Source organism: Anomalospiza imberbis, chromosome 10 (genome assembly GCF_031753505.1).
Source record: "Anomalospiza imberbis isolate Cuckoo-Finch-1a 21T00152 chromosome 10, ASM3175350v1, whole genome shotgun sequence".
Classification (NCBI taxonomy): Eukaryota; Metazoa; Chordata; class Aves; order Passeriformes; family Viduidae; genus Anomalospiza; species Anomalospiza imberbis.
In genome coordinates, this window is record NC_089690.1 from 20,690,840 (window position 1) to 20,718,459 (window position 27,620).

The 27,620-nt window shown below is 51.0% G+C and overlaps 1 long non-coding RNA gene across 2 annotated transcripts; it reads left to right on the top strand.

Annotated features, from left to right (window-relative positions):
• Positions 1 to 132: 132 nt before the first annotated feature.
• Positions 133 to 6,495, top strand: LOC137480153 (uncharacterized). Of its 2 annotated transcripts, XR_011002727.1 has the most exons (3): positions 133 to 641; positions 5,105 to 5,301; positions 5,805 to 6,495. It is a non-coding gene; the product is annotated as an uncharacterized lncRNA (long non-coding RNA). The 2 variants fall into 2 exon arrangements; XR_011002726.1 differs by lacking the exon at positions 5,805 to 6,495 and having other exon boundaries at positions 5,105 to 5,551.
• Positions 6,496 to 27,620: the final 21,125 nt, after the last annotated feature.

The window sequence follows — 27,620 nt, forward strand, 5'->3', positions numbered from 1 at the left end:
CTCTGGAGTGCTGCTGACCCAGGCCAGAGCCTGGTGCTCCATCCCAGGGGTGTCACAGCACTGACACCCAGGCACTGCCTTTTGCCTGTGCAAATCCCAGGGATGTGCTGGGACACGGATCCTCCACCACAGCCAACCACACTTGTGCTGCTGGGCTGGGCACACTCGTGGATGTTCTACCCATTCCCATCCCCTGGTATGGAAATGGTGTAATTCACTGAAGGATGGAGCCAGTGGGATGTGGACAGTGAGTTTGCCACCAGAGAAGTTTCCAGGAGTCAGTTCAGCTTCTGGAAGTTTATAGAACCATGACAGTAGTACCTAAAAGTAGAACCTTATAGAACGTATAAGTAGTCCAAGGGCAGAGGTTTCATATTCTGAAAGCAGCGTCTGGCTACAGGAATGAGCTAGAAAAGCTGGAGTATCCCTGAATGGCCTGGAGTCCCTGACTCAGAGTTATTCCAGTGGCTTGTCAGCACAGCTTCCCAAAGTGACTGGAAAACTTCAGAGGAGCTACTTGGATCAGGAGCAATGTCTTCTCTTCTACCCAGAGAAGCTGTGGCTGCTGCCTCCCTGGAAGTGGCCAAGGCCAGGTTGGACAGGGCTTGGAACAACCTGGAAGGTGTCCCTGCCTGTGGCAGGTGGGTAGAACAAGACTGTCCCTTCCAACCCAAACCATTCTGTGATTTTATGATGCTTAAGTCCTGTCATAAAGTTGGGGTTCTCTTCCCAATGCTCCCTGTCAAAGGGATGCTGGGAGAGAGCTGGAAATGGAGGTAGCTTTCAGCAGTTTCTCCCCATGCATTTAAGCACCTGCTCCCATCTTTCCCTAGCCCTTTTCCTGGGAATAAGGCTTGGGCAGGCAGTCCCTGGTCTGCTCAGCACCACAAAGTAATCACTGCAGTGGGACAAACCAAACCAGGAGCCTCACCTCGCAGGTGCAGCACGGTCTGGGGCTCTGCTTATCCAAGAGGTCATTTTCCAGTGGGTTAGTGCTGGAGCTGGAAATTCCTTTCCAAAATGGAATTAAGAAGCCCTGCCTCCATCTGGGAAGCTGCTGGAAAGAACAAACACACAGCACTGCACAAATCAGGAGGAAACTGGTAAGAGAGTTGGACCTCGACTTCCAGACAGGTTGATGTAAGAAAGATTTTCTGCTCTCCTTCAATACAAAAGAGGAAGTTTTGAAATCTAATCTTTCCTTGGGAGAAAAAAAAACCCTGGTAGTCTGCAGCTCCTGCCACTTCTAGTCCATATATTTACAAGGATCCTTGAGCAGAGACAGAGCAATTTGCTGGGATGAACATTCACAGAACTGAAGGAGCAGGCACATTATCATGCCCTCCACATCAGCCAAAGGCCACTGCCTCAGATTCCCACTCCTGTGGGGAGCCAGAGGAGACTCAGGAAGGCACAAGGATTGTGTCTATGGAATCAGGGCAAAGCAGCAGCCAGGAAAGAGCCAAGCAGGGAGCAAGGAGAGCTTGGACAAGGATGCTGTAAGCATGACACAGGCATTGAAGTATCCACACAAATACTGCATGAAAAGCTTATCCAAGGAAAACACTGCTCTTCCTGCAGCAGTGCTGGGGGACCTGAGCTATCCATCATACTCAACGTTTCCCTTTCATGGGAATGGGGTGTGGGATGGTCACCTAAAAGGATGTGGAGCAGTGGTGCAGCCCCTGTGCAGAATTTTCCCCCAACACTGAGAAGAGACCAGAGTTGAAGCCCTAAACCCACCAGAGGAGATAAGAAAGGCTCCTCACTGTAGATGGGTCTCTGCTCCAGATCAGCCCTGGAGAAATCCAGCTTTTCATCAGGACAGGAACTGAGAAGAGCCTTTGAGGAGCTCTACCTAAACCTTTGGGCCAGCCTGGAGTCCTGCGAAACAGGGAAGACCATAAAGATTAAAATGTAAAATTAGAGCCCAAAGGAAACCCCAGATGCTCAGCCCAGGCTTGTGCCTTGTGCCAGTGCAGCCACAGGGACACTGGGACTCAGGTGGTGGCTTGGGGTTCAACGCTGCAGCCTCACCCATGGTGCTGTGCAGCAAGAGCACTGGTCTCACTGGGGACCCCCCTGCTGCAATGTGCAGATGTCCCAGGCAAGCCTGGAACATCTGGTGCTGCAGGGGGATGGGCAGGGAGGACAGTCCTTGAAGCTCCTTGGAGAGGAGGCTCAGGGAGCTGCTCCGAGCAGAGCCAAACAGGGAATTTGGAGATCAATGATTCTGTCTGCCGAGAGCAGGTGTGAAAAACAACCTGCTTTAGTAAAACTTGCAGGAACTTTTGGGGGGAAATCAGTTATACTGGAGCAGTTGACAATTAAAAAGCATTCTCCAGCAACTATTTTTCACCCAAATTACTTTTCAGACCCTCCACTCAGGCACATAAGATGTATGTTCATCAATAAAGTAAACACACAGGTTCCTTCCCCATCCCACCAACACTGTGGTTTCTGGACAGGCCCCCCAGCCAGGGGAGTGGGAAGCACTACAGCAGCTCCTGAAATCCCCCAGATAACAAGGAAAATCCTCACAGCCGGTGTTAACAGGATTGCAGTTGTTTGGTTTAATATGAATGTATTTATGTATTGTTAGTGCAATTTGGCAAAGCTGTTTCCTTGCTTGCAAAAGTCTGGATTTAGCAAATATTGGCTGGTTAACTATGTTGTTTCTTAGCAACCCTAATTGGATTTCAAACGGGAGATTTTGTTTTGGAAATATTACCTGTATCACTTAGCACTGTGAAATAAGTTCCTGCCTTCCTCGTGCAGATAAACCCAATCAGCACTCCCCAATCCACTGGGGTTCTGGCTTGTTTACCCTCTCCTGTGGCAGGAGCTGACAGATTCCCTCCTCCCCCAGCCAGGACCTGCATTTTTTTACCAGCACGTGGAATTCCAAGACCAGCACAAGCTGCTGCTGCAGCCTCCAACTTGACTGGCAGCCCCATGGTGACACTGTCCCCAGGCACAGTGGCAGCCACAGAATCATAAGGCTGGAAGGAAAAGCCCTTTAGGGTTGTTAGGGCAAATTTATATCCCAGCACTGCCAAGGCCACCATTAACCCATGTCCCCAGTGCCACATGCAGACAGCTTTTAAATCCCTCCGGGGATGGGGACTCCGCCACTGCCTTGGGCAGCTGTGCCAGGGCTAAACAACAGTGAAGAATTTTTCCCAACATCCAGCCTAAATCTTCCCTTTAGGTACAACTTGAGTCTGTTTCCTCTTGTCCTTTGGCTTTTCCCAGCTCAGCTGCTGGGCACAAATGTGAGAAGATAGCCCAGCTGAGCATGAAGGTGCCAAGCTGCCTCCCATCACCCCAGTGCTTCTGCTGGTGAAGCACCAACATATCCCAAGGACCTTTCAGGGATGTGGAAAGTGAGGTCGAGTTTCTTTTTGCCAGTCTCTCCCTTTTCACCATGTCCCACTGGAGTCAGAATAGACAATGGGATGCCCAAAGGTGCAGCTCCAAGCCTCCGTGTAGCTGGGGAACGTCCCTTTGAGCAGAGCACGGGGACAACTCCAGCAGAATTTTCTCTGTGTGCACAGTGGTTTTTCTGGAAAGCAGCTGCTGTTGTGCCATTTAGTGATAGTGAAGGGGTAAGCCAAGCATTCAGCCAATTACTGCCTCCAAATCATTGCACAGCCATGGGCCAGTGACTGCGGGGAGAGCCAGGAATGAGCATTGATCGGAGCCCGGGGCCGTGCTGGCCTCGCTGCTGCTGCTCCACAGTGTGGAGCACTCCTGGTCCTCCCACAGCCCTGCGAGCCACAGAACTCCAAAAGGTCGGCAAAGAGCAGAGGAGGGAGCTCAGTCAGGATCAGGGATTTGGGGCTGTGCTGCACCAGGCTTCCTCTGCAGGAAGGGTTATTCAGGGCGGACAGCTCCTTCTAAAGCCCTTCATCTCTGCAGAGATGTGGTGGCACGGGAGCTGAAAAATTAAAGAGCTGCTGATGTCCTTGTGCAGCACGGAGGGAGGAGAGGCAATTCCAGGGAAGTGGCAGCCTGCAAAGCAGGCTCTTTATGCTCTGAAGATGGTAATCTGCATTTTCAGGAGGAATGAAGCAGCGTTTTCCCTGAGGACTTCAGGGTATGGAAGTATGGGAAGAAGTGTGGTCCTGAGCTGCTCACAACGGGACAAGGACACAGCTGGGCCACACAAATACAGCTTGCTCAGGGACAGGCACCTCCTTCCTTCCTTCCTCCAAACCTTTAAAGAGATGCCGGACTCAGATGCAAACTTCCCAACACGGCCAGACTCAATTGTAAGCACATGGGTTTGGCCCTAACCCTAACTGGATTTTCCCAACAGGGAAAAAATTCTGGGAGTTTCATGGAGCAAACTCTTCATCAGCTAAACAAAAGCCATCTGAGCCAGGCTGGAGCCAGACAATCATTAAACTTGGAAAAGACCTCCACGACCATGAAATCCAGCCATTCCCCCAGCATGGCCAAGGCCACCACTAACTCACATCCCCACATCCACACGAATTTTAAATCCCTCCCTCCAGGGACAGGGACTCCACCAGTGCCCTGGGCAGCCCTTCCCAGTGCCTGACCACCCTTTCCATGAAGGAATTTTTCCTAATATCCAATCCAGTTTATTTCCATATCAGAGGTTTCCAGTCTGATGCTAGCCCTAGTTTAGGTTGGCAAATCAAGCCTGGGAAATGAGATACAGATTTTCTGGACTCTGTCCCAAAAGAGTTTTAATTTCACCTCATGGTAACTCTACACACCCTTGAGACAAACCCAGGAGATGACAGTACCTTCCTGGCTTTGTTTGAGATACTCCTCCACAGCAAAAAGGGCCTCTCCAGGAGTTTGGGTGAGAAACTCAAAAGCAGGAGAAGATAAATGAAAGGAGAAAGGAAATAATCTCCACTGAGCCCCCTCATTATGAACCAGGCCAGGAAAATGCCATGGATACTTTCCTGGTGTTGGAAACCAATATGGTGGGGACTGTGCTCAATTGAGGGGTGGTTTCCTTCAGGTGGAACCAGCCCATGAGTTCAGAGGGGAAACAGGCAGAGAAAGGCAGTGCTATCCTGATGAAAATTTAAATGAAAGTAGATTTATTTTGTCTTTACTCCAGATCTCAGGGAATGGTGTTGACTTACATGTTGGAAAAGCAATCCCTGCAAACAGCAGCTCAGAGTTGTTGTATTAAACCTGCCACCTCCCACCAAAACCCTCGAGCAAACAAAAACCTGGTGGAAGCTGCTGATTTCTTCTTGACTCAACCCCCAGCCTGTTTGTCAGATTCCAGATGCATTTTACAGTGGTTGAGAGGTTTGGGGTTTTTTTTGTTTTGTTTTTTTTTTTTTTTTTTTTTTTTTTTGTTTTTTTTTTTTTTTTTTTTTTTTGTTATTGTTGCTGGCTGATTTTAGCAAACCAAATGTTGAAGAAGAGCAGCTCAGCAAGTGAAAACATTTCTTCGATAAAACTCGGGGTTGAAATGAAAATTGTCATTTCAAGCAGGATTAAGCTACAATTATCTGGCATCTCTTTTAACTGAGAATTAAAGAGTGCTGAATAGAAATGTTGTTGTGTTCTGTTTGAACACCCACAGCCCGGAGAACATCCTTTATCTTGAGAATCAGAAGTTTTCCCTTTTATTATTACCTGCAAACCTCTGCTAGGTTACAGCAGAGGCTTTGCATGGGGTGATATCTGCCAGTCGATCTTCTTCTGCAAAGCTCAGCCTACCTAGACAGGGACTATTTTAAGCTCTTCAAGTGATATGAAAAATCAAATGTGCAGAGAAAAAGCGGGGCTCTGTGCTGCCTTTACAGCCCCTGAAATCAGCATTCAGCTCGGCTCCCGAATGACCCTGATCGGCAACAATTCCGCATCTTCCCACAATTAAACAATGTTTGAACTTGTGTTAATGGCAACAGAACAATTATCTGAACAGCCATCCACGGGGTAAGCAGACTGCATCAGCAAGAGTCAAGCCTGGTGCAAATAAAGGCTCAGCCTTGCAGAGGAAAGCCAGGGAAACCTTCAATGAGAAGAATAAATATTCTTTACTTTACTCTATAAAATCGGCATGTGAACAATACATTGAATGTCAGGAGCAAATGTCAGCGAAAATTTGGTTGCTTAATTGTAAACCTTGCTAACTATTTCCATTTTAAAAATCAAATCTTTAGTGTTCTGAAACTGCAGAGAGGCATTTGCCCGGTCCTGGTGTCAGAATTATTCTTGTCATGTTGGAGCTTTGTGTGGGAAATGCAGAAGCAGCACAACAGAGATTAACAACTGTGGGGGAGCAAGAGGAGGCTTTAAGGGCCTGAGTTTATTCTTGGTGAAAGAGATTCCATTATATTTCTGGAAAATTTAGGAATAAAGGAGTAGGGGGCTCATTTAACAGGAAATTCCATAGAATGATAAGATTATGGAATGATTTGCGTTGAAATGGAACTTAAAGCTCATCTCATTCCACTCTCTCCCCTGCCATGGGCAGGGACACGTTCCATTATCCCAGGCTGCTCCAAGCCCCATCCAACCTGGCCTTGGACACCTTCCCTTTCCAGTTTCTTCTGTTTCTCATGAACACATATATTCCAGCTGAATGGGAGGGGCCAAAAAAGCACTTTTGATCAGATCTGATGCATTAGGAAATCACCCAGAGCAGCTGTGGCTGCCCCTGGTTCCCTGGAAGTGTCCAAGGCCAGGCTGGACAGGACTTGGAGCAACCTGGTATAGTGGAAGGTGTCCCTGCCCATGGCAGGGGCTGGAAAGGGATGATCTTTAAGGTCCTTTTCAACCCAATTCTATGATTCTATAAAAGGTGTGCTGGTGGAGGGACCCTGCAGCTCCTTCCAGATGGGAAAGCACCAGCAGATCCCAGGGTTTTGTTCACACTGCATCCCGTACCCAGCCGAGCTCTGCCTCTGGCCTCATTCAGAGGGGCTTTTCCTCCTGTATTTCTCCCTTTTTCTCCTAATAAAGCTGCTTGTTCATTCCCAGCTGAAAGAAGACATAATAAAAATGATGGCAGGAAATTGCAGGCGAGCTGGGGTTAAGAGAGACAATAACAAAACTGCTTTTGCAGGGTAATCTCCGAGCCTTTGGTAGCTCAGGCTAAAGAGGGCTTTGAAATCAGCAAGAGAATTAAAAATATTGAGATCAGCTAAAACACTCCTATCCTTTGCACATCAAAGAGGATACCCACAGGGACCGATTTGCTGCCATGGAATAATTTCCATCACTTTTTACAAGAAAAATGAGAGCATTTGGTGCTTCTCACCCCTTCCTTTAGCACAAACCCACTGTACAGGGGGAAATCACCTTTCTGTGCTCCCTAAAAAATCTCCTCCTGATACAAAGAGCAGCGTGGGGAGAACAGGTCTGCAACCCATTAGCCATGTCAGGAAGCTGGGGGAAAGGGAGAAGGAGGAATCTGCCTCCCAAATCTGCTGACAAGCCCAGTTTAGCCCAGAGGTAGCCCAGGGTGCTCCAGCTGGGTCCAAGCCACCCAGTTGCCCTGTCTGTCTGCAGTCTGTGCTGGTGTCACATAGCTGGGCACACGGGGGTGAGCTTCCTCCCAGAAAGCTCATTCCCAAAGAAAAACAGGGCTGAATCCAAGGAAAACCTGCCCCGAGAGATGCCGTGGGGATTTAGGCGTGATGGAGCATGAAAAGCATCACAAACCTCAGCAGCAGGCCCAGCTGGGAGCCTGGTCACACTTACTTGAGCTTGGAAGAAAGGTTTTTAGAGGTTCTCTGGAACTCCCTGAAAGCCAGGGTGGAAAATTTGCACACACAGGATTTGAGCAGGTCTGTGTGCATGGTCCTGGGCCTGTCCATATGCCTGGAATAGCAGCTGTATTAATAAACTGGTAAAAATTAAACATAACTCTGTCATCAATCAAAGCATTCCCTCTCGTGCTCCTGACCTGCTGGAATATCTTCTGCTTTTCCTTGTTGAAAACCTGTTTTTATAGCAATGTCTGGCTGAAAACCAGGCTTTGTTGCAGGGAAAGGTGATTTGCTAGGCCCACCCCTGGGACGATTGGAAGATTCGGGGTGCAGGGCACCGTGAAACTCCACAATTCCTCCAAATCTTGTGTTAGGAAGCTGGCTGGAGGGCACTTGGCTGCTCTCTACCAGCCCTTCCCTCATGCATGACTTCAGCCTCGTGTTTTCTCCTCTTCTTTCCTGTCCTGCTTCTCATCTCCTGCCTTTTGGGGTTGGGGATGAGCTCTGGGTTGGCATGGGGGGCACTGAGCCTCTGAATTTGGCAGAGCCTGCAGGGCAGGACGCCAGCCAGATGTGGCTGCTGAGACACAGGAGCCCATGTGGCTCTGAGGGCCCTGCAGGGATCATCCAGCACGTGCTTTTTCCAAATAAAAGAACAAGGCAAGGCCAGGGCTGTGCCGATAGAAACCAGACAGCCCTCGGGTATCCACTGGAGTCCAGGCTCAGGAACACGTTGCCGCTGCATGGTGGAGCTGTCCCGATTCCCAGAGAATCCCTGCTCCTGTGAATTACTCCAACTGAATAAAAAATGGGCTGTGGGGCCCGAGGCAGCACGTTCCTGCCTCCCCAGGCCCACCCAGCCCAGGCGAGGCCATGCTGCTGTGGGTGGGAGAGAAGTGGGATCATGTGCGGGCTGAGAGGGGCTGGACTCTGAAGGTGGGATCCACAGTGCAGAATCCCAGAGTCCTTTAGGATGGAGAAGACCTCTAGGGTCATCAATCCAACCATTCCCCAGCACTGCCAAGGCCACCACTGACTTGTGTCCCCAAAAGCCACATGCACATGGCTTTAAATCCCTCCATGGATGGGGACTCCCCTGCTGCTCCCATCAGTCTGTTCCAATGCTTGCCAATCCTTTTCACAAAGGAATTTTCCCTAATATCCAACTTAAGTCTCCCCTGGCACAATTTGGGGCCATTTCTTCTCATCCTGTCCCTATTTCCTGGGAGCAGATCCCAACCCCCCCAGCTGTCCCCTCCTGTCAGGAGTTGTGCAGAGCCAGAAGGTCCCCCCTGAGCCTCCTTTTCTCCAGGCTGAGCCCCTTTCCTGCTCCCTCAGCCGCTCCTGGTGCTCCAGCCCCTTCCCCAGCTCCGTTCCCTTCCCTGGACACACTCCAGCTCCTGGATGTCCTTCTTGCTGTGAGGGGCTCAGAACTGACCCCAGGACTGGAGCTGCCTCAGTAGTGCCAGCACAGAGGGACAATCTGTTGGGTCCTGCTGGTCCCACTGTGGCTGGTACAAGGCAGGATGCCCTTGGAGGTGCCCTTGGCCATGTGGGCACACACTGGCTCAAACTTGTCCTCAGAGCACCCAGACAGGTCTTGGGAAGCTGGAGCTGTGCCCCTCACATGTGCAGGGTGAGGTGGGGTGGGTCCTGCTCGATGCCTCCATGAACCAACTTCATTCCCATCGAAGTCTGTCCCAAAGTGGTTCAAGGGCACTTTTCCAAGGCAAGGGGTGAGGAGGGAACAATGCTGGATTTGTGGGGGACTCCTTGGTCTTTAGGACATGCTCCTGCTGCCCCCAAGGCCAAGCATCTCTGACAGGGAATGTCCTGGTTTGCTCCAAAGTCCCCATTTGGAACCAGGAGCGAGCCCAAGCAGGACTGGAGCTTTCAGGGCTGTGCCCACCCTGCCAAGCCCCTCGAGGAAGCAGGAAGGGGTCAGGTGGACACACCTGGCTTCTTCCCAGCTCTCAGAAGAGATGTTGCCAAGCCCTGTTTCTCCCCCAGCCCTGCTGCTCTCTCCCTTTTACCTGTCCTCCCTCTCCACCCTGTGCACAGAGCACTGCTGCCACTTTTGTTTTACTGTCCCCAGAGACACCAGTTCTGCAGCCATCACGGCCAGAGACGCTAATTAAATTGTTCGAAAATCCAATAAAAATGCTTTATGAGAGTGTCTGTCATTGGCAAAGGTTTAGGGAAGAAAATTAGGCTCTTCCCAAAGCAGTGCAAAAAAAAAGTCCATCCTCCCTCATTAAACCCTCGATGTATTTCACTGTAAATGGTTGCTGGGTGCAACAAATTGCAACTGGTCCAGTGGGGGCAGTTTCCCAATGCAGAGCTGGTGGGGAGGGCTGGGGATGTTTTTTGGTGAGTGTTAAGGTGTTTTCTTCTGTCCCTGCTCTGAATGACAACTCGGGCTCAGGCACAGGCTGGGCTGGACAAACCAGACCCGTTTATAGATTTTCTCATTCCCCAGCCAGTGCCAGAGAGTATCCGTAATGCAACCAATTAAGAGGATTAAAAGCCTTTTTTTTTTTTTTTTTGATGACAGAAGGACTGCCAGGTCCCGTGGCTGTGATCAAGGTCCCCATGCTGTCCTTGTCCCAGACAGCTGAGGGATTGATTCATACAGGGGATTATTGTCCCGCACATTCCCCCAGCTCTTAGTGATGCACAGCAAGAAGCCAAGGTCTCCTCTAGGTCTTCCCAGCCCCAGGAATGCCATGTTCTACCTCATCTTCTACCCTTTGTGCCCCAGAGGATGCACATTTATCCTCACAGAGGGGAAGAGTGTCTGTGCTCACTCTCTGGATGTAGGCATTTACTGGAAATATTGGCAAATGGAATTGGCTGGCTGGGGAGTGGGATAGCTGGGCCACTCCTGGGAAGACTTATAAAAACCCAAATACCGCAAGGCTTATGATGTAAGCACTCCAAGCAGGCCAAATGCTCTGTGATTTCTCTTAATTATGCAAACAGCAGAGAGAAGAAGCTGTCAGGGAGCACATTTCTCACCCAGAGCAGGGAGCACTGTGAGCATGGGACGCGTTGGCAGCGTGAAGGCAAAAGCACCAAGCCAGGCCCTCGAGGTGGAGATTTCTGCTCCTGTTTTGCTGCTCGTGCTGATGGAATGACATCTCCAGAGGAGAAATGTCCCAGAAAGAGCCAGGGCTTCCCATGGCTGCTGTCAATTCAACAGATGAAGGCCAAAATAAGGGGGTCCAGCCCTGGAGCTCTCCGGTCACCTCATCCCAGCAGAAGGTGGGATTCTGAATGCAGGGAGAGAGACACTCCATGGATCCTCACTTCATCTCACAGGGGTTTCAGCTCGCTTCCTGCAGGAATTTGGATGCGGGGTCACCCCTCTGAAGCCCCTGGGGATAGCTGCTGAAATCAGTCTGCCTGCTGAAGCCCTTTTGTTCAGTGAGGCTCCTGCTAGGAGAGGCTCTGCTTTTATTTCAAAGACTCAGCAATTTGGATCGGTTTAACCTTTTCAGGGTTTCCTGAGCACAATAGCACAGATGAGCTTTAAAGCCTCTTCAAGAGCACAGGTTGAAGCCACAGACCTGGGGGGAGGGAGAAGAAGCCAAGTCAAGCCAAGGAGCCGATACTATCACTGCCAGACGTGATTTGCTTGCCAACCCCCCCTGAGAGCTTCTGCTGAGGCACAGAGAGATGGGTTTGCTGGGAGAGTCAGGGCGCTGCTGCTGCTGCGTGTCCTTGTCCTGAGCAGAGGCTGCTCCAGTGGGCTCCAGAGGCCACGGAATTCCACCCAAAGCCCTGGCACGTGAGAGCCAGGAGGTGGAAGAACAGGCCACAGGACATCGAAGAACCAACAGAAACATCCAGCCGGGGTGTGGGGAGGGCAACAACACAACCCCCATCAATCCATCCACTGTCGTGTCCCACTACCCCGATGACATCTCGATGTCCCCTCTTGCACACCCAACTCCCAGCTTCACCCCAAGGCTGTTTCACCGCAGCCCCCAAGGAGCCGAAGTGCATCCCAGCCCCCCTGGGTGGAGAGTGGGGCTGGAAATGCCCTGGAGAGCGAGGGCTCGCGGAGCAGGGAGCGTTCCTTTGATGTTCCTTTGAACAAAGGCGGGTGCGGGAGGGAAAGGTAATCGGGATGCTGGCAACAGCGGGATGCATTTCAAACGGAACAGCAAGAGCTTTGAAGATCAATTCTTCCCAAGGAAACAAACTGCTCTTCCCGGGCTCCTCCAAAGCCCCCGTCCTGCTCTCCCTCTGCCGAAGTTTCTGGAGCTGGCCTCTGCTCAAGGCAATCTTTGGGAAGCTGTTTGCCCCAGGTTGGATGCGGCTCCCTGGGGAGCCTTGGGCTGCTCCTGCTGCCCTCTGAGCAAAGGCAAGGAGGGAGGGCAGGACTTGTTCCCGGGTCACATCCCCCTCCTGGCCCCAAGGTGAAGGGGAAAGCCGCTCAGAGCAATTACTTACAGAGCGGTTGATGAATGTGCTCCCAAGGTGGATGCAATCAGGGTGCCTTGCAGAGGGAGGGAAGGGGACTGGAGCTGGGGTGGGAGAAAGGAGGAGACCCCCAGCACCCCAAGGACACACAGTCACTGCCGGGGTGAGAGCCCAGCTCTCGCAGCAGGATTATTCCATTTCCTGGATTTCCATCATCAGGAAAGCCACAGCTTTTGTGTTTGTGTGTTTTTTAAGCAAAACTCCAATTCTGCATTCTCAGGACTCCTGGAGCCAGGGCTTAGGAACAAGCAGGGAATGCTCTCATTAGCTAAACCTTTGTTAAGGCTCACTCACATCACCTCGTTTAGATTCACATCAACGGAATTGGCTTTTTTGGAACAGCTCCCTGAAAAGGGGGGAAAAATTAAACAACCTGTTTTGTGTCAATGTTTTCTAAGCAAAATATTTTGAGCTTTCTGCTTTGGTTTATTTGCTTTGTGTGAGCTTTTAAATCAGACACAATTAACACAAAAAACAGCAAGATCTTGTAGCTGTCAGGAAACGCTTCAGTTTTCCCTTTTCATCTGCTGAACATTGATACATGAAAATAATCTGCCCCTCCCCCCACTGCTTGTTTTCTTTTAAAAACCACCAGCAAGGTTCACATAGGCCCTGGGAGCTGCCCAGGGAGCTCCCCTTGCCCAGGTCCTCCCATCCTGCACCCACACCTTGGTGGGGACATGGCCAGGTTTACACTCCCCCAATTGCATTATGTTTGAGCGGTTTATGATTTGGATTTTCATGCAGAGCAGCCTGTTCCAGCTCCTCATAACAAAGACAATTATGCTAAGTTTATTGGATTTGCATTCAGGGCTGATTTGTCAGAATTGTATATTGGTTCTGGGAGATGGAAGGGGAGGAAGAGAGGGGGCATTTGCTTTTCATGAGGACAGGAAAAAAAAGCCCAGTATAAAATTAATTTCTCTGTTTCACAGCCCCTTCTTGATGCACAGATTTCCTTCCTTCCTCCCTCCCTCCCTCCCTCCCCCCCTCCCCCCCCCCCCCCAAAGAAATCCTCTGGATGCAGTGAGGTGGCTGCTCTGGGATTTAGCCCACTGCTGCACTGGAATTCCCACTGCCAGATCTTCCAACCCTGTGCCAGGCACTGCAAAGCCATGGTCCCCGTTCTTCCTGGAGCAGACAGCCCATGATCCTGGAGAACATGCTGGGTCGGCTCCTGTCCTCTTGGAAAGGGATTGAGGGTGTCTTTGTGTCACCTGCCAGAAAGGCTCCTCCTTAGAGCAGTGCTGAAGCCAGGCCAAATGTCACCTGGCAGGGAGATCATGGAATCGTGGAATGGTTTGGGTTGGAAGGGGTTTTGAAGCCCATCCAGTTCCACCCCCTGCAATGGGCAGGGACACCTTCTACTATGCCAGCCTGGCCTTGGACACCTCTCACAATATCCCATCTGCCTCTCCCATGGAAAACCGCAGTGCAGGTTCCTCCTAATTGGTTTCCTGAGTTTCCCACAAATCCCATTTTGCTTTATATTAATTTTTCCCATTCCCATGGCCCCCATCCTCTGTTTGCACATACCCTTGCTGTGCATTTATCGATGCCATCCCAGCGGTCTCCATGGCAACCTGGCCCCTCACAAGGCACGGTACTCCCGAGGTCACGGCAGCAAAGTGGGAATGGTCGCCCATGGAAGAGAGACAGAGCTGGACCCATTCCCTGTATTAGAGCTACAAATGGCCCTGCATTTTTATGGCCATGTGTCTCCTCTGGCTCTGAAGGTGGGGTCCACAGTGCAGAATCCAGAGTCCTTTAGGATGGAGAAGACCTCCAGGATCATCAATCCAACCATTCCCCAGCACTGCCAAGGCCACCAGTGACCTGTATCCCCAAGAGCCACATCTACATGGCTTTAAATCCCTCCATGGATGGGGACTCCCCTGCTGCCCCAGGCAGACTGTTCCAATGCTTGACAATCCTTTTCACAAAGGAAGTTTCCCTAATATCGAACTTAAATCTCCCCTGGCACAATTTGGGGCCATTTCTTCTCATCCTGTCCCTGTTTCCTTGGGAGCTGAGCCTGACCCTCCACTGACTGTGCCATCCTCTCAGGGAGTTGTGCAGAGCCAGAAGGTTCCCCCTGAGTCTCCTTTTCTCCATGAAACCTTGAGTTTCATGGATGGGTGTGCAATGATCATAGAGCACACAGCTTGGGAGACCCCAAACAGAGCCAGAGAAAGAAGAGGCACTGGACAGATGACATTACCGATATCCTTTGCCAGGGCAGCACAGGAATTTTAGGATATGAAAGCAGTGTCCATAAATTTATTGCCATTCCACAGTCAAAACGCTCAGGGGAGTGTACAACTTTCCCTATAGAGTCCATGGAATCACAGAATCATAGGATAACACCCTGAGTTGGAAGGGATCAACTGCAGCTCCTGGCCTGGCACAGGACAACCCTAAGAATCCCACCATGGGCCCTAGTTCCTGCTCCTGAAGCATTTCCTTTCCCAGCCAGAGCACTAATGAAAAGGAGGCCTTGGAAATGTGATTAAATAGCAGCCTGGGCAAGCTTTAGGCACAGGCTGTGAGAAGGGGTTAAGTGATCCCAGTGAGCGATGTGAATCATTAACCGCAGTGGGTGGATCCTATAGCGGGAATAAGAGCCGAGGCTGTGCAGCCCACGGGTGCGGGGGCTGAATGCCGCGGATCTGCCCTCCTTCCCAGGGGACCATCCCCGGGGCGAGCCCACACCACCTCCCCTGCTACAAACCCCAGGCTGAACGCAGGGAGAGCTCCCTGTGCTGCCCCAGCTTGGTCAGCTTTGGTTCTACCAACTACCAACACCTGAAGATGCTTCCCAGCCGGCCTGAGTGGAGCACTCTGATTTTTGGGAAAGGACAAAGTGATCTGGTTGCTCCAAGAGGCACAGGAAAGCTTCAGTAGTAAACAGCATATTTTTTCCGTTTCAGCAGATATTCCTATGGACATCTGTGCACTGGGGATTTGGATGTTCTGGTCCATCCCTCCATCCCCTGGTGAAAGCCAAGAGGCTGCCTCACACAATCCCTGCTCCAATCCCTTTTCCCACAGCTGCTGCTTGAAGCAGGTGGCACAAGCCCTGAGATGCCACCTGAAGAAAGGATCTGTGGGAAGAAGCCTGGGTAAAGAAGACAGCAGGGACGTAGAAAACTTCTGGGTACTCCAGAGACACCTCGGACTCATCTTTAGAAGCTCTGCAGGTGCAGGAGGTGTGAGCAAGGGGAGTGAAAATGTTTTCTAGCCATCTGTAAGATTGTACCAGCACTTTTATCCCTTCTGCCCTGGGGCACTGTTCCTCTGCTCTGGTTCAGAGCAGCCGCTGTTCTCAGAGGCCAGCGCTGGAGCAGCTGAGCAAAACAGCTGCTGGAGAAGTTCTGGGTGCTCTGCCTCTGGCATCCTGCTGAGAATTCCTTCTGTGGAGCTGTTTCCAGCTGCTCACCTGCATTAATGCAGGGATCCAGCAGTTTGGCTCCACGGTTTATTAAACTTCGCTTCTTTGTGACAAGGTGTGAACCTGTGCTCTACAATAATTTTCCAAAGCTTTTACATGCCAGGGAAATTACCAGCCATGGATACCTGAACAGCAGGGGAAAGAGCAGGCTTCACATTGGGGATGAACATTTGGAGTGGAGCAGATGGATGAGGCAGCAGTGTGTGAGGGGCTGTGCATTACAGAGCCTGAGGAAGCCTAGGACAGGGAACTGTCCCCTGGATCACTGTGTGAGTGTAACTCAGCAGCTGCTCACGTGCTGCCCAAGCCAGGTGTGGCTCCACAGGCTTTTCCCAGTGAAGATGTGGCCCAAGGCATCGCTCCAACAGCACTTGGAGGCTCATTTATTCATCTCCACACTCCACTCTCCTCCTCCTTCCTGAGTCACACTGTCCTGGTGCTGGCAGGACACTGATCTGCAGGCTTGGCTTGCTCCTCACAGCTTCCAGGTGGGTGTTGGAGCTGTGGGACTGATCTGCGAGTGGCCACCAGCCAGATCAGTCACTGTGCTGTGTCACACCTGCATGTGGGGTCTGTGGGTGGTGCAGCCAAAGAGCCCCTTTGTCACGTCCTGGGAATCACAGCCAGCTCAGGATCCAGCCCCTCCGCCCCCTGCAAGCACCTCCAAAGGGTGTCTGTGCCAGAGCCATACCCCACCTGGACTCTGGTGATGTATGAGAAGGAAGCAGAGGCAGGAGCAGCAGGAGACAAGGAGAAACAAGGCATTTCAGAGCAAGCAGGAGGCACACAGTGAATAAAAGCTGTGTTGGAGGTGGAAAATGCCTGATTCAGGGCTGGTAATGGCATTGAAACACCTGCAACCTCCTCCTCCTCCTCCTCCTCCTCCTCCTCCTCTAGAGCCCAGGAGCTGGCACTGCTCAGGAAGAGGGCTCTGTGTTGGATGCAGCTGGCATAGGTGGGTGGAGAACATGCTCCCTCCATAGGTGTTCACAAGGAGGGATGGCAGAGCTGGCTGGAGCTGTCCCATGTCACCTCTGGGCTCTGGCAGACACATGGGGCCAGAAGGGTCACTGGGAGTGGCTGAGCATGGATGCTCAGCTGTGTGTTTCCAAGCTGTGCTGCATGGAAGGGTCATTCTGACTTCCCAGCACTCAGAGCTGAGCAGTCTGTTGGGAGTCCAAGCCCCAAGATCAATCCATCACTTGCTCAACTTGTTGCTCTCCTCATTTCTCTGGTCCAGGCCAAGCAGCAGCATGGAAATGCCACAGTTTTATCAGCAAAACCCAGAGCAGAGAGAGCAACATGTCCTTCAGTGGAGCAGGAACTCAGCTGTGGGGAGGAGGAAGAGGAGGAGAAAGAGAACAAGGAGGAGAAGCAGCTCCTTGGGCTCTGAAACATGAAGGTGTGAAAATGAGGCACCACATAAACATCACAGGTTTGCTGTGTGCTTCCTATTCCACAATAAGACCTACTCAGGTTGGCTCAGCACTGTGGATATTCTCAGTTCAGTCAGAGAGAAAAAGAGAAAGATTTCTGCCAGGCTAAGCCTGGGAAAAAGTCCAAGAGGAATGTAAACAATCTATTATCTTGCTTTCAGTTCATATTGTTTATAGATCTGTTCTACCATACTGACCTAAGTCCAGTGTACCAATCAGGTGAAATATTTTTACTTTAAGACCACTGGAATTAATGTTCACAATGTTCTCTATAAGAGAGAAGTGCTTTTGAATGAACACTCACTTGCCTTCTGGAATAGTACGAGTAATTTCGCCCGTCCCTGGCTCAACAGCGTCACAGCACAATCCAAAGAATGCAACAGCTATGGACTCAAGGTTCTTCCAGTCAGGAAGCAGAGACCACTCCAGCTTCATCTTGCTGCTGGCTCAGCCAAAACAACCTTGCAAGATCCCTGCTGTGTCATGGGGGACTTTCTTCCTGGCTTTTCCCACAATGGATTAGTTTAATTCCATTTTGGCAGTAGCAATGATAGAGCACAACCCTGATCCTGACGTGTTCCACATGGAGCTGGGAGGGTTTGGGTTATCATCCTCACCACAGGCATAACTCCCTGCTCAGCCATTAGGAGGTATTTAAGTCAAATAATGGATCCTGGTGACCAGAAGGGACAAGGAAGGGGGAATGGGAAGCAGTCCATGCTGTACAGTCCTTGTGGCCACAGTCCTTAAAGAGAGAGCAGTCACTTCTGGAGAGAGACTGGCTCAGGATTCCTCTGTGGAAGAAGGACCACCATCTGGAGATGTCTGTCTCCAAATACAGGAGCCCAGAAAAACTGGTTTGCCTGGAAGTCTAACTTTAGGGGAAAAGGTAGGTGAGCTGGATCCAACTTCACAGAATCCCAGACTGGTTTGGGTTGGAAGGGGCTTACAGACCATCTCATTCCATGGGCAGGGACACCTTCCACCATCCCAGATTGCTCCAAGTGTCTGGAACAGTTCTGTAAAGGTCAGGCAGCTCCTGCAGTGATTTCCTCAGGGACGTGGCACAGGCTGTGTTTTGTGCTGACACTCCCTGAATAGCATTTGCCATGTGAGTCAGGGGATATTTAAACTGCTCATTTACACAGTGAGCTCTGAGAATAACCCTTCCCAACAAAATACCAGCAGGGAGAGAGGCCAGGAGGAGACAGGTGGCTCCCTGCATCAATCCTGTTGTGCTACTCTTTGTTTACTCAGTGTTTCATCTGCTCCCTGGGCCTGAATTAACGCCTGAGACCACAGCCCCTGCTTATGTTCCACTTCTCTAGAGAAGTGTCTACAGTGAAAGCAGAAATGAAAGCTTCTGTTCTGGATGAAATCCTGGGAACACATCCCTGAGACCCCACAAAGATGCTATGTGCCTAACAAGTGACACTCCTCTGCTCTGGGCCACCACAGCCTGTGAGTGCCATTAAATATCTGCAACTCATATGGGACCACACTGACTCTGTGACTTGTTCAGGGATCACTGCAAGGACAGGAGGACTCGGAGCAGAGAGGATCAGCTTGGCTGTATGACCATATCCATTTGGTCAGCATGCTCAGGACAATTCCTTGTGACACAAAGAATTTTGAAAGTCCACTCCCCAACAGACCACACACTTCTCCTTGAGCCTTTGACCTCCTAGAACTCGTTCAGTCTGGTCTCCAAGAAGTAACTTGGATTGGAATAGTTTTGCTGCTGTTCAGGAATTTAAATGAATGAAATGTCAGCAGGTAACTGCTGTGACTGCTGCCTGTTTCTCCACAACTTTTGTTTATCAGGTTATTTTGGAAACCTCTGCAAAGAAACACTGTTTACTCCACCCTCTTCTGCCTCGTTTTGCCCCATTTTTGCTCGTAGCAAGCGCTTTGGCTCTCATTTCCTTGGCAGCCTAATCAGATCCACTGGGAATTACAAAGGAGGATTCAAGTGAGATGAAGGGCTGAGAGTTCAGCTTCCCAAGTGTCTCCTCGCAGGACATGTGGAAGAATCTTCTACAGCCTGATCTTCTAGACCTGGGATGGATATAAATCCCAGGAGCTGCTGACCTTCCAGTGTAACCTCTGAAATATCCTTTCTCCACAGAGCAAGCTTGGAGCAGTGTGGAGTGGAGGCTGTGGAGGAAGAGGCCAATACGTATGTGAAAGGCAAAGGTTGGCTGTGCACATGGAGCATGTGATGGATTCAGGAATACCACAGAAGAAGGGAAAAAGGATTGAAGGAGTCATTCTGGCTGTAATGAGAACCAACCTGCTCACTGTGTCTGCTCTGCTGCAGCAGAAGGTGACTCTGAGGAGCCTCATGGACCAGTCTCTGACATCACAAAATTCCTGGAATGGTTTGGGTTGGAAGGAACCTTAAAGATCACCCAGTTCTAACCCCCTGCAATGAGCAGGGATACCTTCCACTAGACCAGAAAGTTCAATGGGAAGAGCTCTGCTGTTTGGGATGAGACTTGGGAAGGGGCCCTGCTGTTCCTGTCGTTCGTACCAAGCCAGGATGGCTCTGGAGCAATGAGCTCTTGTTTGTGGACAGCTGTCCCAGATGGTTCCTTCCAGCAGACACCTCTTGGGACACAGCAGGAAGATGTGAATGTGTGAAGGATGGCAAAGTTTTGGAGAGGACCCACTTCCCCTGACACCCCAGGCTCAGCAATGAACCTGGAACTCCACAAAGCCGGCCTCTCCCAGGCCTCTTGGTGGGATCAGCAGAGATGTCTCTCCTCCATCTCTGGCCACTTGCTCCTGGCTGATGGTGACCAGCCCGCAGAGAAGCAGATGGAAGAGAAGGAGGCAGAGCCTAAAAATAAAGCTGACGGAAGCAGGATGCAGCATCCTTGCTGCTGCTGAACGGCTGTGCTGTCCTGCGGGGTGGCACGCATCCAGCGGCTGTGCGGAAAGCTTGGAGCCCTTCTGGTGGGATACACCCAAACCGCGGCAGGAACCCGCACTTCCCACACGCCATTCCACAAACACTGGCTTTCTCCAGAGCTGCTCCATCACCAGCACAGCTCCAAGGCAAACTGGGCAGAGGAGCCGGATCCAAGTGCCAGCTGTCTCCAAGAGCTTCCTGCCTCCCCGCACGGCTGCTGTCAACATGGGCCAGGCTTGGCCAAGAGCAGCATCTGCACGAGGGCGGGCCAAGCCAAGCTTTGCTGGCAGAGGGAAAGGCTGGGAAGAGCTACAGTCACTTTGGAGCTGCTCAAGCACAGTTCCCTGGGGAACATGAGGAGCCATGACCAACCTCTTTAGATCAGCTCGCAGAATCATGGATCACAGAATGGTTAAGGTTGGAAGGGACCACAGTGGGTCACCCTGCTCCAGCAGGGTCATCCCAGAGCACAAGGATTGCATCCAGATGGTTCTGGAATATCTCCAGAGAGGAGACTCCACACCCTCTCTGGGATCTGTTCAGTGCTTGGTCACTGCACAGGAAAGAAACTCTTCCTCATGTTCAGGTGGAACTTCCTGGACATCAGTTCCTGCCTCTTCCTCTTGTGCCATTGCTAAGCACTGCCAAGAAGAGCTTGGATCCAACCTCTAGACACCTTTCCTTCCAATATTTACTCCCTACAACAAATTAGGATAAGACCTTGCCCTTCCTGCCCCACAGTGAGGGCAGTGTGGGCAGCCTTGTTCTGTGGCACTGTGGTGGATTCTGCAGGTGGATGAAAACCTGTCTGTGCTACAAAATAAAATCCAGGGAAAGAGTCTCTCCAGGAAGGCCAGTCCCAAATGCGAGGAATGTTTCCTCAGTGTGATTTCTGTAACATGAACACAAACCTGTGTTGATACTGTGAATAAATAAATGGTAAACAAATCTACAATCTTCTCCCACTTCAGCTCTCCTGCCTTCCCTTCTCCCAGGGAATGGGTTGGGAAAACAGACCACACAAAGCAGACACCAGTTGGATTGCTCAAGGCACTACCAGGTGGTGTTCGGATAGAAAGGCGTTGGGAACACCTGGAGCCATTTGGATAATGAGACGTAGCAAAATCCTGCATTCTGCCAGCATTCAAAATCCATGGGGTAAATTCCTGCCTGGAAGCAGCCTGGCTTGCCCAAAGCTCTGGAGAACATGAACCAGGAGCTCACAGCTGGTGGTCCTGTGCCTAGCTCCACATAGAAGGTCAACATCCAGCTGGATGATCTGTGTTTCCCTCAGTCCCTGAGGAAGTTTTGAGCAGGAGTGAAACGTCAGAGGGGGAGAGAGGAGGATAACAAAGGACAGAAAGGACAGTGTGACACACACCAGCTCTTCCTTCCTCTTCCTTCCTTTCCATGCAGCTCATCATCCTTCCACACTTCCATCCACAAAGGTGGGAAGGATCTAAGAAGCACTGATAAGAAGAACCTTTTCACAAGGGCCTGGAGTGACAGGACAAGGGGAATGTCCTTAAGCTGAAGGAGGGGAGGTTTCAATGGTATATCGGGAAGGAGTTCTTTGCTGTGAGGGAGGTGAGGCTGCTCAGAAAAGCTGTGGCTGTCCCTGGATCCCTGGAAGTGTCCAAGGCCTGGCGGGATTGGGCTTAGAGCAACCTGGGCTAGTGGAAGGTGTCCCTGTCCATGGCAGGGGGTGTGACTGGATGGGCTTTAAGATCTCTTCCAAGCCAAACCATTCTGGGGTTCCATGAAGTGCATTTTGCCATGGAATGTGTTTCAAGGCTGCCCAAAGAAATGATCCCTGTGCCCATCACTTCCTCTTCAGCCCCTTCCTGCTCCAGTTCTACCCAAGAGCATGTTGAACTGCTAGTGGTTCCAGGAGGCTCCCACTGTTCTGGGCATGGAACATCCTTCCACTTGTCCACAGCCTGCCAAACTGGGATGAGTCCTAAAAAAGCTGTCCATTCCTGCTGCCTGCTTTGGGCTCAGCTTGCTACTGATCACATTAACAAAAGCAGTGACACAGCATTTCCAATGGATGCCAGGAAAACATTCCCTGTGTTGGAAGAACATGAGGCTTTTTGTGCTCTGTACTTGAAAATCAACCGAAATTTAGTTCTCTGTGATGAAATTTGCTGTTCTCACAAAATCTAATGCAGATTGGATTAAAACGTGTATTTTTTTATTGCTGCTTCCATGCAGTGGTGTTTGTGAAGGTGCCTGCATTTTTGTTTTTTTCCATAAGTGATGGGAGTTTCCATGAACTGTGGCAGATCTCTACAGCCAGGAAACCACTGGGAGCCAAGCAGCAGGTCTTGGGCTGAGCTCCCACCGAGCATCTCCTCCAGAACAGCTCCAATCCTTGTCATGGGACCACAGGAATCACCAACCACCAGAATGTAAAACCAGTTTGCCAAACCCACAGCACTGGCAGGGACTATCCCGCCATATCCACCATGGTCCTTTGGAACTTCAAACTGCTGCTGTGAAGGTACCAGGTTCTCCATGCTGCAGTTGGTTTCAGCAGGAAAATTCTCCTGTTCCTGCACCTGCAGCTACAAATTCAAAATTCCTGGCGTGGAAGTGGTGGAACAGAGGAGAATGTTGGATGAGGTTAGGAGCAACCTGGTCTAGTGGAAGGTGTCCCTCCCAGGGCGTTTGGAAATAATCGATGTTGAATTTCCCTTCCAACCTAAATGGCCAGGATGGTACAGCTACCATCCTAAGCATGCAGGGAGCAGGGAAAGTCATGGGGACTGACAATTTGAGGTCTCCTCAATCTAGGAAATACACTCAGAAAAGAAAGCAAAATTCCCAAAGTGATGATGGGTAAGAAAACCCCCCATCCCTGGGAGTCTCCAAGGCCAGAGTGGATGGAGCTTGGAGCAGCCTGGGATAGTGAAAGGTGTCCCTGCCCATGACAGGAGGTGGAACTGAATCATCTCTAAGGTCTCTTGAACCCAAAGCATTCCATGAGTATATGATTTTGTGATCTCTCCTATGATCAAAGATACACTGAATGACCATGCTGCTTCTTCCAGCCTGATTTTCCTATTGAAAAAAAAAAATCCCAGTGTCAAAGACCATGATAAAAGGATCAAACCCTCCCTTATCAAGCCCCTGAGCAGCCACCCTTGATCAGCAGAAGGGAAGGTGTTGATTCCCAGGCAGAGCCAACCTGTGGATCTCTTCCAGCTGCTCAATATTCCAATACCACCAGGTCCCTCCCCATGGCCAGAACTCCTGTTCATGCCTGGCTGCCCCGGATCAGCGAGCGAGAGCTTCTCCTGCAGCAGCTGTGCAGGGTTTGCCGGAGCAGCTTTGGCAGAAGCTCCTTCCCTGTGCCTGCTAACAACACGTCCCCCCCGGAGCGGGCAGCACGCTCCATTTCAGCCCTTCTCCAGCCCCGTCGCTAACGAAGCCCATCCAAAGTAAGGAGTAATTGTGTTTGCAGGTGACAGGGCTGGAAGTGCAGTGCTGGGAAACACATTCTTGGCAAGGAGTCCCAGTTCGGAGGTGAGGGAGGGCAGCCAATTGTGAAATCCCTGGCAAAAGCGTTTGTGTCAGAGCAGTGCTGCTCTGCTCAGCCCGGCTGCTGCGGAAAATGCTGGAGGAGCGTGCCTGTGGGAATGCAGCAGAGCTGGGAAAGGCTGCACTGGGATGGAGAACCAGCAACAGGGCATGGCAAAGCCTCCTGTGACAGCTCCGCTGCCAGCACATCCCCAGGGGTGCCCGTGGCTGCTGGAGCCACTGCTCTGCTGGAAAAATGGGGCTGAGCAGAGCCTGCCTGGAGACTGGGGATTTAGGAAGCCTAGCAGGAAGATGGATGGAGGGTGGTGCCCAAGAAGGGCTGCTGTTGGGAGAAACACCTGGATTCAAGCTCTGGGCTCCAACCCTGAGGTGTGTGCTGGTGTTAATCTGGTGCAATGATAAATAAAAGCTCCCAAATTCTGCTCTGGGATACTGCAGTACTGGGAATGCACCACCTTTATCAGGTGGTCAAGCCAGGAATTTGGTGTCTATTTCTTACCTCAGGAATATGGTCTTTTCACAGGAATACCTTGCTGGAAGGACATGAGCACATTCCATAGGTGAGGCACAGACAGACCTCAGGGAAGGACGTGAATGGGGAGCAGATGTAGAAGGTCTTCGCGTTTCCATGAAAAAAACCCCTTTGGATGAAATTCCTCCAGGGCCCAGACCACAGCAGAGAGGATGCTGCAGACACTCCAGGCTGGGCTGCACTTCTATCTTGGATTTATCAACTTTTAACAGCACATGATGGTGCTGGCATTGCCTGGTGCCAGTGGGGCACTTGGGGCAGAGATTCCATATGGGAAATATGGAGATCAGCCCCTTGGAGTGCAGTGTTGAGCACCATGGCTGGAGGAGAGAGGGACATGCACCATCGCTTCCTTCCATGTCTTCTATCCTGGTCTTGGAGATAATGTGTGGATGTGGATTCCCCAGGTTTATTCTCTTAATTGCATCTCCCTGGTAATGCCCTGTTTGCATTTGAGTTAATGCCTGGTGTTTCATCCCAGTGGGGACTGAGGCTGCTCCTTCTTCCTTCCCCACATTCCAGTTATTCATCTGTAGCACGCCACAAGTTTGGCTGGAGTGAGGGCGGGGATGCTGTCACCTCATCAAGGCAGGGATGTTGTCCTGTGCCCTTTCCAGAGTGCCCTGCACATTTATAGTGCCAGAGAAGTAATAAATAACAACAGTGAGTCATCCAGAAGTGCCCCTTGGTGAGGACCCAGATCCCACTGGGAGGAGAAGCTTTCCCTTGGGGCATAACTCTTACACAAGAGCTCGTTATTGCAGAACAATTCCCTTCAAGGCTCCATAGCCTGAACTCCATTAAAATGGATGTTCTGGCGGTGACTGATGAATTTAGAAAGCAAAAGCTGCACTCTGCTTCCAGCTAAACACGATGGAAATCCAGGGTCAGTCCCTGGCCTCATTCACATGGGGCCAGAGCGATTCCAACTGCAGAACTGTGAAAATCCACACTGCCACAAGCACAGACTCCTCATCCTCTTGCCAGACACCGTTTTTGCCCTGAATTCCACCCAAACCAGCAGAGATTTGCAAGGATCTGAAGGCTGGGTTGGCACTGAGTGAAAGAAGGGATGAGATTAAAGGGGCAAAGAGGGTAAAACACAGCAGTGTGAGGTCCTCCTGCCTCCTGCCAGATCCATGGGGGAGGAAAAGGGAAAAGCCACTTTCTGTCCCATTTTTAGTTGCTACAAAACGTTTCACAAGTGAGCATTAATGAGATTCCAGCGAGCAGACATCCCGAGGAAAAGGCTCTCATTTGATCATGGGGCCCGGCTGCTAGAGCTGACCTTAGAAAAACGAGAAATATTTTATTAATTGAGGTCTTCCACGTTGGAAAAAAGCCTGACTTTCTGGCAAAGGAGACCTTGGAGGCTATCATCTGCTTTAGTGAGCCTGCTGGGTGAGGGGCAGCAATTAAAAGCACTTTGAGGAGAGGAACAGTGCTTTAAAGAGCTTCGGGGAGCTTGGGAGGGTGGAATGGGGGAAATGGGGGAAGAAAGGGAGTGACCGTGTCCATTAGCACCGGCTGCTTCCCGTCGGGAGGTGTACCACACCTCGGGGTAGCAGTGCTAGGCAGGGATGCTCCTTGCTGGAGAAGGCAGGATCCCCTCTGGAGCACCGGGAGCCTCCGGAGGCAGCTGGATTTAGCAGCACTGAAAATGAGGTGTCGCAGGTAATGAGCCAGCAAGACACTGGTGTAGGACAACGGAAGGCCAGCACAGGGTGTCCAGAGGCGTTTAAGTGCTAATTGTATTCCCGGTGATTAACTACTTCCACAGGCTGCTGTTAACACCGCCCTCCCTCTCTGGGAACCTTGTTCCTGCCTGCTTAGCAGGGCTGGCACTTCCAAGGGAGTTTGGCCCCCCACAGCCCACGGTTTCAGAGGAATATTGGGCAGATCCCTGAGATGGCTGCCCAAAGCTTGCTAGAAATCTAAGTCAGAGAGTCCAGCAGTGTGAAATCCTTCTTTACAAATCCCCTGTGGGAGACCAGAGCAGAGCCCCAGGAATGCAGCTCCATCCTCTTTCCGGGTGTCCATTCCCAGCTCCACATCAAAGAAGATACAAGAAAGGAATTTCTACAATGAGATGGTGAGGCCCTGGCACAGGGTGCCCAGAGAAGCTGTGGCTGCCCCTGGATCCCTGGAAGTGTCCAAGGCCAGGCTGAACAGGGCTTGGAGCAGCCTGGGATAGTGGAAGGAGTCCCTGCCCATGGATGGAATGGGATGAGCTTTAAGGTCCCTTCCAACACTAATGCAAATGATCTGTTTTTAACTAAAGGGAGTGCTAGTGGGGTCAACACGACCCTCAGGACCTCCCCTCGAGCTTTTCCTGGCAGCTCTGAGGAGGAAGGCAACGCAGAACCCTGGCTAGAAAAGCAAGCACAGGAATGGGGCAGTGAGAACACTAGGCACACTCCTGGGAAGAGGCTGGTACAGGGAGGGAATGAAGCAGGAGGGAAAATTCAGCTTCCAGTAAAGGCAAATTCACAAAGAAACTTTTCAGGATCAATAATAAATTATGAGGGAACAACAAATCAGTGAAGGGCTGCCCTGGAGCCCAAGGAAGGGAGGGCAGGATGGCCCAGTGCCTGCAGCAGGTTCTCACAAACTGCACCTGGAGACTCCAGCGTTCCCTGCCAGTCTGTGGTGAGAAAACAGCCATGTCACAGCCATGGCTATTGGCCCAGATAATCCATATCCCTTTCCAAAGGAAAAAAATCCTAATCCTCTCTCCTCCTTTCCCCATTAGCTGTGTGCAGGGTTTATAATCCCCGAACTCTGATGGTGCTGGGGGCCCCACAAGTGGTGCTGCTGGGGATAAGGGATTCCTCCTCACCCTTTCTCAGAGGCCTTAAAACAAGGGAAAAAAGGCAAGGGATGAAAGGAGGTGAAGGAGAAAGGAAAACCACAGCAAAACAACCTCGATTCAGTGTTCCCAGCAGCTGGAAGCAAGGTAGAGAAGTGAGCGCTGGCTCTGCTCCAGCGTCGCATTCTCCCGAAGCAGGAGCGTGTGGGACTGGCAGCAGTTTTCCAGCCTAACCTTCTGCCACAGCAAACCTCGTGAGGTGGAACAATCCCTTCTGAAGGTGATTAATGGCAGGGAGCTCCTGGGGGGAACTCAGCTGTGGCACGGGCTGTCAGGGGCAATGGAGGAGCGGTATTTACCTTTCAACGGATCGCAGATGATTTCCCTCTTTTCTCTGGGCTGTTGTTCATAAATGGGTGTCTGGGAGTGACAGGAATCCTGGCCAAGTGTGTGGGAGGAAGGTGTTTCTGCCACTCAGAGGCTGGGCTTTACTTAAAAGCAGCTGGAAGGATCAGAAGGGGATTCCTGCCTCCCAGAAGTTGTGATTTGCATTGAGACAATGTTGATTTTGGGACTCTCTGAAGCTCAACACTGGGAGGAGCAACAGAAGATTCCTGCCGCTCAAAAAGTTAATATTTGTATTGCGAGAAGAGACCAGTGAAGAGTGTGTGACTTTTGGAAGCTCATCACTGGGAGGTACTGGTCTCACTGGGGCTGGCTGGGAGGGAAGTT